General features: G+C 49.3%; 1 protein-coding gene across 5 annotated transcripts in view; it reads right to left on the reverse strand.

Annotated features, from left to right (window-relative positions):
- Positions 1 to 14,411, reverse strand: part of PTPRE (protein tyrosine phosphatase receptor type E) — a 142,857-nt gene that overhangs the window by 55,405 nt on the left and 73,041 nt on the right. The gene's annotated exons all lie outside the window — the stretch shown is intronic.

Below are 14,411 nucleotides of genomic sequence, written 5' to 3' on the forward strand. Positions count from 1 at the left end.
AGACTCCACACTCCCAGTGGGGCCCAGGGAAAGGCACTGACTGGGCAGTCACAGAGCTGGTGTGTCCCAGGCAGGCCAGCCAACTGACCTTTGGGTTAGCAGAAGCTCCTGGCCATTTGTTATTCCAAAACCAAGTGCTTTTTTAAAATTTAATATAAACTGAAGAGTGATAGAAGCAGACCGATCAAGTTAAACGCTCTAAAAGCTAAATCCTGAGCCATCGTGGGACTAGGTGAATTTTCTTATTATATTGAAATGTCCTGAAGCAGGTTTCTGTTGCTGGCAATCCAAAGGCAGAAACTCAGTGAAAACCTGCTTATATTTGTGATCTGGTTATATATCTGAATGTGAGGTCCAGAGGTCAACCAGCAAAATCAAAATCAATCAAAAATGGATTTGCATCAGTGCAAGATGCAGCCTATGGGCCAAGAACAAAGCAAGGGTTCCTCCGAGGTGCACCGTGAGCTCCAGGGCATCTAAAGGCCCGTCGACGTGCGGCCCCAATTCCCACACTTCAGTGAGAAGAGCCCCTGTCGGCTAAGCTCTCCTTGCTCTGAGCACACTTCCTCTGACTCCCAGTCACACGGCAGCCCCTCGCCGAGCACACACGTGTGCATGTGCATAGCCTCCACTCCCAGCAAAGCCTTTGGGAGTCCACGAAAAGAATCTCAATCCCCCTGAGAGATTCTTGGTACTTCCTTGAGAATGTAGCCCAGGTCCCACACAGCTGGGCTCGGGCAAAGCCAGACTGTCCACCTGTCCATCCTCACAGCCCACCTGCTGAGGGCAGGGATTCTCTGGGGGGCCACCCGGGGTGATGTGACCCCTGCAACCCCCACAGGGCCCTGGCCCGGCACCCTGGCCCGTCCCCAGCTCAATTCACCAGCCCGGCTTTGATCTGAGACCCCATCTAAATGATTAGATGAACAAATGGATGAGCGAATGAGCTGGGATTAAGCAGGACAGCATCAAAGAGCTACAGAAGGGCAAACCCGTGTTCCAGGCTGACACCCTTCACGCCGGCTCTGCCTGTTCAAGGCAAGTCCCATAGAGGCCCAGGACCATTTGGTATTTTAGAGAAACAAAAAAACCTGGAGCCCTGTCTGGTCCTGCCCACCCATCCCTGGAGCTTCCAGCCTGTCGGAGGCCAGGGACGATGTCACAGGGATATGGGACCCGGAGGCTGGGCTGGCCACACTCCACGGGTACTTTCTTGGTTGGTCCTCACAGCAGCAGACAAAGCTGGAGAAACTGAGGCTCATAAAGCCAAGTAAAGGTCCAAGATCATGGGGCCAGTAAGTGGCAAAGCTGGGATTTCAAGCTAGAATTTCCAGATTCCAAAGGTCCTGCTTGAACCACTGCACTAATCCTGCCTGGGGTGGGGGAGACAGGAGGAGGTGGGACTGGGGCACCAGGGGAGGTCCCCAAGCCTGAGGTGAAACACACCTTTGGCTGAGCACCTGTCAAGAGTTCCTGATTGTAATGGGTTATGTCCCTGGTACATCAGTATGTTACACAAATTATTTCTCTGGAAATCCCCTAAAAATGCTCTGTGTGTGTGAGAGAGAGACAGAGACAGAAGGAATGTGAAATCCTCACTGGAGGATAGGAAAGCAGCCCCCCTCAAGCTGCGAAGCCACCATTTTCCAGCTGGTCTGTTTTCCAACTTCAGCCATCTCCAGAGGAGGCAGCCCCAGGGAGGCTGGTCTGGGAACACTGGGCAGGGGGCAGCTTGGGGGCCCCACTGCCGGCGAGAAGCAGGCTGCAGGAGGCATCAGCATGGGCTGGCCTCCTGGGCCTCCTGTCCTGCTTGACCTGCAGGAACAGAAGCAATGCATGCATGGTCAAGGCCACACAGGCTCAGGGAGACCTGTTATAATGGGACATCGAGACGCGACCTTGAAGAGGAAGGATGAGGAGGAGCTGACGTGGAGCTGGGAACCGCTGGTGTGCCGGAGAGCCTCTGGAAGCTTCTGGAAGCAGCAGCAAGTGAGTGGGAATGGAGCAGCCCATCCAGCGGGGTCAAGAAGGACTTGGGTTCAGGCTTTCAGACAGGATGTGGTGGATCTAGATGGAGCTCTCACATTCCCTGCCCCAAAGCTCCCACCCCTCCAGGATACAATTCTATCCCCTGCTCTCTAGAAATTGCCAAATCCACTCTCAGGGTGGGGGTAAGCGTGGGGAGCAGACACAGGGTTTGGTGCCAGATCTGTGTACGGTGGGCCGTACGGGCCTTCCTGCTATCTTACCATCGGCTGTCCTGGCTCACAGGGCCGATCAGGTGAAGCAAAGCAGAGAGAGGCCCTCGGAAGCCTGGTCAAGCCTCCCAGAAGGAGGCTGAGTGTGGAGTGAAGGGGCAGACCCCCTCCTGTGCCTCCTTTCAGCTGGTCCCCCTCTGCAACCTGACCAGCCTCCACATCCTTGTCCTCAGGGGCTCTCATCGTTCAGTCTGTGCCCGCGCCCCCAGCCTGGACCCCAAGAAGCACTCACTATTCTGATTTTCTTCTCGGGATGATAAGCACTGCCTGCTGCCTGTGCCCCGGGCCTCTAGCACCCACTCTGTGTCCAGCTTCTTTGATGCAGTGGGGCTTTGAGGCTCCTCCATGGGACAGGGTGTGTTGGCAGCCTCTTCTTTCTACTCCGAAGAGGTTTCCTGTGGGTGACTGCCCCAAATTGCTTACCCTTTCCTCTCTTCATACACATTTGGGTTGTCTCCCATTTTTTTGCTGTTAATGAGCAAAGCTGCTTATGAACTTGGGTACAAATCTTTTTGTGGACAAATGTTTATCATCTATTTGGGGCTTAAGGCCTCTAAATGCTATTGCTGGGTTCAAAGAGTGAGTGTATGCTTACAGTTTAAAAGGTTTTAAGTTAGCTGGAAATACATAATGAGGGGGAGACTCCACATAAAGGCTGGAGATCTAGCTTAGCTTGTGAAAACTGGGTCTGGCCTGCACTGGTGTGTGACTGTGTGGGTTGGTCCCTCAAGGTGAGTCTGGCCTTCCACACTGCCACTCGGCCCCCATCCCTGGCCGGGCCATCCCCGCCTGCCTCCTTCACCACACAGCCTGTGGCAGGCACTGCCAAAAGGACACCTGGCTGCAGGGTCTGGATTTAAAGTGGTTCTCCATCAGCACCGCCCTCGGGCAGGACACCAACAAAACAAGCTGGAGCTGGAGCGCTGGGGGGAGCCGGATTTCTTTCCTGACCCAAAGCAAGAAGTTGCAGTAATATCAAGTGTAACACTTCCTTTTCAGGCCACCACTATCCACAGTTGTGGGAGGATTTTAATTTGGTTCAGTCTTCCTTAATACACTGCAGATACACAGTTTTTAATCCTCTTTTATTAAAAATAAATCTGCCCTCCTCTCTCAGGTCTCTGGTGTAAATATCTAATTAGGGCAGAAGCGTGGCCCGGCCCACCAGGGTGTGTCTCTGTCCCTCAAGAAGGAAAGGCCTCAAAGAATCTCCCCCATCTTCTGAAGAATGGTAATGGGCCAAATGACAAGCATGAACGATTTCTAACCACACCTATCGTTCTTTGGAAGAAAAATTTCCCCCAAATTGTAACTAAGAAAAGAATTCTCTATATTTTGTAATTCAGAAAAGGTACCTGAAAACCTCCCTGGACATCCATCCTAACAGGGAGGTGGGTACACGACCTTACTTATGCCTGGAACAAAATGGGGGCCAAGGTCTCTCCTGAAGGCCTGGCCCACTTCACTCACGCCTGACTAGGGTGGCTTGGTTCATGTTTCCCCTACAGTCTGTGAGGTGTGTGGGCACCTGTCAATCTCTAATCTGAATGCTTCTGGGGTGACGGGTATCCCATTGCCTACTGGGTGCCACACACACTGCGTGCTGAGTGATTTCAAGATCCCACATTCTATGCTCAGCCAATCTGGAAAGGAGGAATTAGGATCCTTCTAGAGTGAGATGACCACAACCCACGCAGTAAAGGCAATTTGGCCCTAATCCCACAGCTAGAGAAGGGCCGAGGCAGGCTCGTATTGGGTCTAATCTAGTAAATCCATGATAGCTTCATTCATTTACTCATCCATCAACCTGGTTGTTTACTGGCACCTACTGTACAAGGTGAGCAAATCAGCTTAGCTCTGCTCTTAGGGGCCTCCCTCCACACACCTGCTTGGTCTCCTGTGGGACTGTTTGTTTATAGGATTGCTTTTCTCCATGGGCTTTACTCCTTAATGCTGACTCTTCCCAAAACCCTCTCTACCACCAACCCCTATTGACACTCAGAAAGAGGTTCTCCTCCATTTCTCAATTTCCTAACAGGGTTCCTAACAGAGGTCCTACCTGCTCTTTGTTTTGATGCACAAACTCAGATCCCCAGGGGAGCTCTCTGTGTTCCCTCTAACTCACAGTCTCGGGGAGAATATTCTCTTTGCCACCCCTGACCCAGCTAACTGACCTGTTTTCCATCCACTAAGGCTAAATACTTGAAGTAATACATTCCAGGGTTACGTTTTTCTTTACTGATGCTCTGTCAGTAAACTACAATCAACACCATATAATTATGGAAAATCATACCAGCAGTAAACCAAAAAAGCTACCCTTTGGGAATATTAATAAATAGACACACTTCTCTTTAACAGAAAATTCATGCTTATTTCCTAAAATGGCTTGCTCTCACACTGGGAAATACTACAGCACTCATGAATTTTGGAAGAATCACTGATTTAGTATGACCAGGGGCCAGTAATAGAGATTTGTGTGTTTACTCGTTCGACAAATATTTACCGAGTGTCTCCTAGACACAGATCACAGTAAGAGGACTTGTTTAATCCACGAGATTAGACAGAGACACTGCCTTCAAGGGAATCCTGCTTTGACCAGGGAGACAAGCCTTCCCTGAAAAGAACTTCAGTGGCATCAGGGGAGGGCAGGGGGGGCGGCTGGTGCCAAATTACTTGAAAGTGTGCCCTTTGCATTCAAGAAGCACTGGGTGCTGGGGATTCCTCAGGGACTATAACCCCCATTCCCGCCTTTGGGAAGCTCCCACAGGCAGGAAATGCTGCTGCTCCCGTGCCTGGCCTGCAGCAGTGTGCACAACAACCCGTGATCTACGCAGAGACCCAGATGGTCCACGGAGGAAAGCTGAGAGTGTGGCCTCTTCCCCAGCATCAGGGTGGGGTGTCTCACTAATCCTGCCTGCTGAGGAGCTATACCTCCCCAGGATTTTCAGCAAAGCAACAGTACAAGGTGCCAGTGGACATTTTAATTGTTTGGGCTCCGGGGATGCTGTGTCTGCTCTCACAGGCAGAGGGCAAGGAAACGGGTTTGTGGGTCAGGAAGCTGCTGAGCTCCTGGCTGACTATGAATAATGACCTCTGAGCTGTCCTGGAGGCATTTTATTGTCCCAGAATAGCCCTTGCAGTTCCAGGAGGCAGCCAGCCGAGTGAAAAGGGCCTGACACAGGAGACAGGTGGACCTGGGTTCACACCTGGACTCCACCTGTCACCCGGGTCAGTCGCTTGCCTTCTGGAGACTTCTTCCTCCTCTGTGATCCGGGGACACAGGGTCTGCCTGTGAGGATCTGTGGGGACACAAGCCCAGGTTCTGCTTTAAGCTGGCGGGAAGGAGGCAACGACAGCCACATCCCAGTGTTCAGGGTGCTGCCTCTGCACTGGAACATTCGAGGCACCCACCAGGGGTGCAGGGGTGTCCCCAGGATTCTCACAGCCAAATGGGGCAGGCTGACACATAACACAAACGTGGGGTTAGAAAGAGGAAGCCCTGAGTGACAGCAGTGTCCAAGAGGGGGATTCCAAGTGACTAAAATAGTACAGTCTCGTATTTTGTTTTAGAGGCTCAACCTGCACCGGCATTTGAATTTGGAAGCATCAGGGACCCAGGTCAGGCCCGGCGCATTGGGCCGCTATCTCCACGCATGCGCGGTCGCTGGAGACCCAGGTGGGATAGCAGAGACGACCAGCAGGTGGCGCGGACGGGGAAGCCATAGAAACGCCCCAGCACCGGCGTGGGGCTCCCAGACCCCAACCCGGGACGCTCCCAGCTCGCACCTCCTGCAAGGTCAGGTTCTCACCCACCCAGCGTCTTTCTGGAATCACTCCAGAAACGGGGATTCTGGCGCCCGCACTCCCCCAGATGCCAGAACAAACATTGGTTCCCCACTAATTGTTCTCATTTTCTTGAAGTGACTGACTAGTAACTGGCGTTGTAAGATGCTCCGGGGGAGCCCTCTGGAGCATGCACCCTCACACCCATTTTCTAGCCTAGAATTCTATTCTATAATCTGCGGATCCATTATCTCTACCTCAGTCATGAAATTGAACACCTGAATGCCCTTGGTCGCCTGAGTTGAGAGAAACTAAATCAAATCGCATGTCACGTTCAGGAAACTGGCATGGTTCCCACAGTAGCGATTCTTAAATACGTATTAAAATTAATTATACTGGAAACCATAACTCAAAGTATGTGCAAATAAAATGGTGCACAGGGCAGAGGTGGCAGTTAATCAAGGTGGAAGGTTTCTGGGACGTGCTTGCCTTTCGCCTGCCTTCAGCTTAATGGACCAGTTATCAGTTATTTAATAAAGCAACTGATGACAGCTGCTAGGTTCTGTCGTTTGTGTTTGGGGAGAAAGAAGGAGAGAGAGAAAAAGGCGTGAGGGCTGGCAGGCAGGGAGGGGGTCTGTGTGCCTGTGTGCGGAGGTCCCGCAGAGGGCCGGGTACCTAGGGGCTGCCCAGGGGGCTTGCTGAGCAAATGCCTCCGAGGCTGAATGAAAGGCCCTCACTGTCCTGGCAGCTTCTCTGCACAGGGGACCCACACGCCCTGCTTAGCTTGGTCAGTCTCAGGCTGTCCCGGTGGCCAGCATAATTACGGACAGCATCCTCTTTCTCTCTTAAAGGCCTCAGGGCTTGGATGACTCCTGTATGTCCCCCAGCCCAGGACAGATGCACGGAGGTGAGGTCATCAGGCTCAGACAAGAGAGGAATGTTGTCTTCATCTGAAACCTCACCGAACAGAAATGTGCTAAATAAGTCTCCTTCAATCTAATTAATCTATTTGAACAATTAGGGAATTGGAGAATCCCAAGTTTTAAAACTCCAAATTATTGAATTCAGCAACTGAGAAGCCACAGCCGCTTCCCTCACAGCACGGACACTGGGAAGAGCCTTGGCCCCAAGTCAGGGAAACCTGATTCTGGTCCACCAGCTGTGTGGCTTCGGGCCAGCTCCTTCCCTCTCTGAGTCTGAAAAATGAGAAACACGGTGACCTCACCAGGCCTCTGGGGAAAATCCATACGGTGAGAAGAAAGCTTTTCACACCCTTTTTGGAATGTGAATAAACACTTTGAAATATTTGGCTCAAAGGCAACCAAGCATGAAGCAATAAAATCAGTCTTATTTCTCTTATGAGAGACTGGCATTCTGAGCAGGGGAAGGAGACCTCAGTTTCCCGTCACAGGGACACAGCTGCAGAGCTACGGGCAAGCCTGGGACAGTGAGGAGTCCTGGCTTCACACACCCAGCAGCTGTTATGGAGCTGTGGCTGTGCGCATGCTCCCTGCTGGACGCCCAAGACCCACCTGGACACTATGAGGCGGTTTGCTTCCATTGGTCTAGATGGGGGAACACGACAGAGGAGGTGACAAGAGTGACATCCGAAGCCATCCCAGACAGAGAAGGCTTATCCTGCTAAGATCTGTACAGGACCCTAAAGTATCCCCATGCCCACCAGACCAGAGACCTCTGTCTCTTCTGGCACTAAACACTGTGCATGGAACTCACTCAGGGCGTTTGTTGACTGACTCGCTGGCAGGATATGTGAGTGACTTACGGGGTGCAGGAAGGTGGCAGGAGGAGAATGCAGCCTGGTTCCTGTGCTTTTGGAAGCATTTACCCAGCTTAGCTGCTGAGGAGGCTAGAATCTTCTAGGCTCTGCTCCTGGGGCTCCTCCGGCTTCCTATCTCTTTCTCGCAACCCATTTACTCCTGGCCAGCGGCAGGAGTCAGGCCAGAAAGTCCTGGGAAGATGTGGCCTCAGCCTGCATGAGCTGAGAAAGACCAGACAGGTGGCCCCTTCCTTGGCGGAGATCACAGGATGGCACCCGATCCCACCAGCCCTGCCTGGCTGTCACCCCCCATTCCACAATCCCCAACCTCCTGGGATAAAAAAGGACATCAGTCTTTATTTAGAGACAGTAGAATTGGGTTTTGAGGCTTTAAACATCTGTAAAATTATCCCTGTCTCTTGAAAATTGCCAAGGATTCCAGGATTTCTCTCTTGTGAAATGAAGCTATTTCAGGCACAGAGAGCCCTGCATCCCAGCTTCTTCATCCCCATCTTCCAGAAGCTCCGTGGTAAACTGAGGCTGGAAGGAGGTGAATGCACTGGGGCTACAAAAGCGCTGGAGAGCAAGGCAGCAAAGCATGCGCAGCAGGCCTCCCAGAGACAGGCCTCCCTGTGTCCCGGTGTGAGGTCTCCCCTGTTTTCCTGGGGCTGGTGCACATGCAGTGCGGACGGAGCCTTCCATGCGCAACCCCACGAGAGGGAAGCCTTTTTCCCTGGGGAGATGCCTGACACCCCTGTAAGTGGTGGGGAGGGCCACAAGCCCGAGTTCTGTCCCCAAGTCAACACTGGGATCCAGGAAGCTGACCTTGTAGGAATTGGGTACTTGACACAGAATGCACACCCTTATTTCAGAGACAACTGTTTCTAAATCAGGGAAGACATGTGACAAGTAATGATGCTGATGCTGACATGACAGTAATGTCCCTGGGGCATTCTCTCTAGCAGTGGACACTGCTTCATGCCCTTCACATGTAGACATGCTGGACCTCACAGCAGCTGTCTGAGACAGCACAGGGCTCTCATCATGCCTGCCTTGCAGCAGAGGACTTGAAGAACCAGAGACATTAAGTAACCTACCCAAGGCCACACAGCTGTAAATTGGCAGAGCTAAATTCAAACCCAGGAAGTCTGAAAACAACCAGACTTTAAAAAGCCACATCTCCAAGGTCAGAGTGAGCTCATCAGACCTGAGAAACACTGTGAAGATTTTATCAGGCGAAGCATAGGGAACATGGAACTCTATCCTGAAAAACACTTCCTTCCAGGACAAACGGACACACTTTATGTAAATTCCAAAAATTCACTGGAAATATTTACTTTAAACTGCACCCCAGCCCCCACCCCCAAAACAACCTATGAATTGTTTTGGCACTAACAGATGTTAGTGTTTTGTGGGGTTTGAATTCCAAATATTTCTACTCAGAACATTTCAATTCTGTTATACCTGAGAAATGCTTCTGAATCACAAATGGGTACTTAATATATATTTGTTCAATGAGTGAAAGAAATGGCCAAAAGTTTACCAAAAAAAGCCTGAGTTGAGCTTTATTTTTCCCCCACCTATATCACCACAAACACCAGCTGCATCTCCTCAGATATTTCTCAATACAGACTCATAGAGTTTTGTGTCCTTTGTGAGAGAATTCCTTTTTCTGTTGCCAAAGAAAAGTAGACAAGAAACCTCAAAGGAAATGAATGTCACAATCAGCTAGGAAGACAGGTAATAGGGAACAGGCCACGGGCATCTGAGTTTACTCAACTGTGTTTACAAATGTCCGGGTCAAATAAAGGCTGACCTCTTTAAGAACAGCGGAACTGGACAGCGGCTGTAGTGAACTCTGAGTAAAGAGTATCCTCTCACTTGAAATCTGATGAGAAGGTGGAGGAGGGAGGGAGCAGATAGGACTGTCCTTAAGGGCAGAGCCATCACAGAAACGCCTTTCCCATGGTACCTGACTGTCTCCAGGGCTCCGGAAGGCACCCTCCCCACCCCCCCTGATGTAGGCTTTCATCTGCCCAAATGTCAATGGCTCTCCTTTCTTCTGGGACATGCAAATAGAAAGGACAGGAACCTAGCCTCGGGGGGCCCTCCGACTCCAGACAGTGGGGTCTGCAAAAAAGATGTAGGCCCACATTGGCAGAGCACAAGTATTGCTCCAGTCCTCATTGTATCTAGAAACCACGTAAAGTGCAATTTAGCAATTTTTAGCAATTTAGAAGTTATAAACCTCCTGATTCTATTTGGCTCACACAGGCGGAAGAGAGTCAGATTAAGCAGTGGTTTTCAAGTCAAAGTTGGTTACACACTTAAAAGGTGCCTAGAAATTGAATATGTGTAAAATTCTTGAGCTCTGAGCTGACCCTGATTGTGAAAAGCCGCTTCCCCCTTGATCTGAGTAAAGAGTATCCTCTCACTTGAAATCTGATGAGAAGGTGGAGGAGGGAGGGAGCAGATAGGACTGTCCTTAAGGGCAGAGCCATCACAGAAACGCCTTTCCCATGGTACCTGACTGTCTCCAGGGCTCCGGAAGGGCTCTCTCACCCCAGGTGGGATTGGACCTGGGACCCTCGGGGCACAGACTCCAGCTGAGGTCAGAGATGCACAGAGAAAGGGGGTGGACTAGGGTTGGTTATAAGAAACCCAGGAGAATCATTATCACCCTCAAGACCATCTGTGGGGAAGAAGGATAAACAGCCTGCTGCAGACGCCGTACAGGTTTGGACAGGGTTCCCCCAAAATTCACGTCCACCTGGAACCTCAGAATGTGACCTGTTTGCCATACTGTCTTTGCAAATGTAATTAGCTACAATGAGATCATCATGCATTAGGGTGGGCCCTGCATCCAATGACTGGTGGCCTCAGCAGAAGGGGAGAGGACACCGGAAACACCCCGGGAGAGGACCATGGGAGGATGAGCAGAGGCTGGAGTGAGGCGGCCATGGCCAAGGAAGCTGGGGGCTGCAGGGGCCATAGACGCCAGGGGAGCACGGAGGGATGCCCTCCCAGAACCTCCACAGGGACCTTGATGTCACCTACCAGCCTCCAGAACTGAGAGGGAATCAACTCCCGATGTGTGTGTTGCGGCCCTACAGCAGCTCTGGGCGACGGCTACAGATGAGGAGCTAAGAGTGAAGAGGTTTCTAGAATCCTGTAGCCCCCTGTCTGCCTATCTTTCCCCTTGTTGACTGTGGGATCCTTCCAACCTTCCTCCTCATCGCCCATGTCCACCAGTACCCAAGCCACATTCCTCTGTCGGAGTTCACACCTTTCACTGCTCTGTCCTCACCCCAAGGGGCAAAGCCTTCTGCATCTCCCACGACAGCTGTGAGGATCAAGCAAGGCACACTGGGGCCTACGCACTTTCTGTCATTAACTCATTTAATCCCCGCCACAGCAAAGAGAGAGTAGGTCCATCATCATCCTCTTTACAGATGAGGAAACTGAGGCACAGAAGCACCGAGAACCTTGATAGAGTCATACAGTTCAGTAGATAACACAGCTCCCCCTGGTGGGCCAGAGAGCCGCTCCGGGGACGGGGAGTTGGGGGGTTTTGGTGGGGGGGAATCAGATGACAGAAACGGTGTAATAGACGATCCAAGGGGGCACACAGGGGCAGAGGTGGGGGGGTCTCTGCAGGCTCCCAATCTCTAAACTTTGTCACCTTCTGTATTAATCATTTCTCTAGATTAGATACTAGCCCTACATTCTGTAGGTCCCATTGTGCAAAATTACACGGTGTGCATGCATTGCAAATTACACTCATTATTAGAAGTTACATGGCAACATTTATACTAATTAAGTTGGGTCTCATTTCTTTCCCTCTAATTTTAAAATCCTGGCAGAACTCCAGTGCCTTATGTCCATGCATGAACTGCCACAAATGGGTGGAATAAAATGTACTTTTAATTTTCCAGCTATTCCAGATTATTTTACACTTAAAAACTACTGACTAACATTATTATGCTGCTTTCTCGTTTTTTTTCCTTCTTTCTTCTTCACACCATTATCAGGATGAATGTAACAGCTTATAATTTTAACATACGAACCACACAGCATGCTTTCAAAATCGACAGTGCTGTATCTTTTAAAACATTACAAAACATTTTTGAAAGCTTGTTTTCCCGGAACATGGCTGACTTTTTATATTTGCTTCCCAAAGATATGCAAACGACTTGCTGTCCAGTGTAATTAGGAGAACATGAAGGCAGAAACAAGCAGAACAATAGCAGGGAGGCTGCCTGGGGGCTGCCCACTTGTAGGCAGTGTGCTGAGGGCTTTACAGGGAGTCATCTCGTCTTGGTCCCTTGGGTACCAGAGGGGAAGGTGCAACTTTAAGTGACATCTCATAGCAAGGAAGGCACAAGCCAGGATTTGAACCCAGAGTTTTCTCCAAAGCCCACACTGCTTGTCAACACTGCACACTATGTGTCTGTGCCATGTCCACATACGTAGGGAGAACACATCACATATAGGTTGTGTCACCCCCAAATATTTCAATAACGAATTCATGTCTGGGCCACACAGGTTGCCAGGAGCAGAAAAGACAAAGATGAGCAAAAGCAGGCCTCACCCCCATGTTCCTGGTTCTGATGTGCCCACTTTTCCTGCCAACCTGTCACTGTCACCTCTTCCCTCTTCAGCACCCTGCAGAGTTGCTGGTTCCCTGGAGTTAGAGAGTGACACCCAGACCTGACTTCTCCTGAAGAGTGTTTTCGTACCTACACTTTTCCCGTCAGAGCTGTCCTGCAGGTGGCCACTTTTATACAAACTGCCTGAAAGGACTGTCACCCAGTGCGTGATTGGGATAAACTACTATGCAAAAAAAAAAAAAGCTCAGGTTCCATGTACGAGGACCTTTCTCTAGCAAGCTAAAAACCATGCACTCAGTGTGAATGGAAATGTAAAACTGAATGCTCCTTAAGAATGTCCAACTTCCAAAAGTCATAGCCTGTTAGCTTTTCTGTATGCTGTCCCGTACACATTCATACACACACACAGTCAGATTCTAACAACAATTGGGATGGCCCATAAGTTGACTGGAAGGTAATGGAAGCCCTTTTACCTTATAGGCAAAACACGATTAAGTGTTCCCCTAGACTTGTGACCATGAAATAGTCAAATATCCTCTCATAGTACAAGCAGAATAAATGAAGTATTATACTTAAAGTGAACTGTGGATCCCATGCATGATGGTCTGTGAGGGGCCCACAGGAACACCCTCTGCCCAGTCTCTGAGCAAAGCTGGTGCAGCAGCTGCCTGTCACTGTGCACTGTCACCTCCTGTCTGAAGCATGAGGTATTTCAACACTGCTCAGCATTTGGGGGCAGTGACCCAAGGGATTGCTGGTGGAATCTTCTGGTAGCATAGGGGTGACCAACCATCCTTTAAGTAGAGTGCAAGAGCTGTGGGACTGTCTACTTTGTAAGGGAAGACTGACATTCTGGGATAAACTAATTTAAGTGAACAACTGCATGGGATGTAACCTAATATTTTTTCTCAGCAGGAAGCTTGTTCTCACTATTCAAGTAAAAAATAATTCATAGGTGAGTTGTATCTGAGTTTACCCACATAGTAGCATTAGCAACTGAAAAGGAATTTGAGCATTTATCAAATATACAGTCTTTGTGAGAACGTATGCTATTAAATATGATGCAGCCTTCAACCATAAGCAGTATGCTTAAAAAAAGAAAGAATAAAAGAAAAGAAACGACTCTAGTGTTTTGGTGTGACGTTTCAAATAATTGGTTAGTCAGCTTCATTGTCAAATATTTCCTAAAATGCTTTTATGATTCTCATGTTAGTTGACAGATGTCCAAGATTTTAGTCATGTTCTCTTTGCTTAAAGTACATTTAGTTATGCTATTTTAAGTGAAAGAGAAAGCATTTATTTGTTAAATAGCAATTTAATGAAGTAGGAAGACCTAAAACTGGCACGAATCATTAATGCAAAACTGTAAAACCACTACCTACATAATGTTACATTTTACAAACTGGTAGAGTAAGTTCATCCACAAACTTGACAAAGAATGGAATTGCTGTGACATTCCTATGTCATCAGTGAGTAGCAACATTAGATATTAAATTTTTAAAATCTGTTGGAACATGCATTTTTCTTATAATCTAAACCAGCAACAGAAGGAACATGCTGGAAATCCCTTTCCATGCCTGTATTCTGCATCCACGGATACCTACAGAGCACACTGTCTGAGCAGCCCCTAGGTGATCAACTTGTTCAAACCCATGTCCTCATCACTGGAGTCTCATTGGCTGATAACTTGAACATTTCCAAGCAGGCTACAGATGCGAACGGCGATACATTATTTACATGAGGATCCCTTTGTAATTCCCCTTGGGAGGCTAGCGGCTGCCAGTACTCAGACTATGTCATCAGAAACCAGAGCCAAAAATCCAGTAGGCAGAAAGTGACAAGAGAGATCGCTCATCTCTAGTTGAAATAAATGTGAAAAAATAAATTTATAATCCGCAGGTGTGTAGTGACTTGTTTTTTCAAGTTTAAAATAGTAAGAAAAGTGGCGTATGATCCCGTCTGGCTGCTGGGAGCAACAGCAAC

This window comes from Manis javanica, chromosome 7 (assembly GCF_040802235.1).
Source record: "Manis javanica isolate MJ-LG chromosome 7, MJ_LKY, whole genome shotgun sequence".
Lineage (NCBI taxonomy): Eukaryota > Metazoa > Chordata > Mammalia > Pholidota > Manidae > Manis > Manis javanica.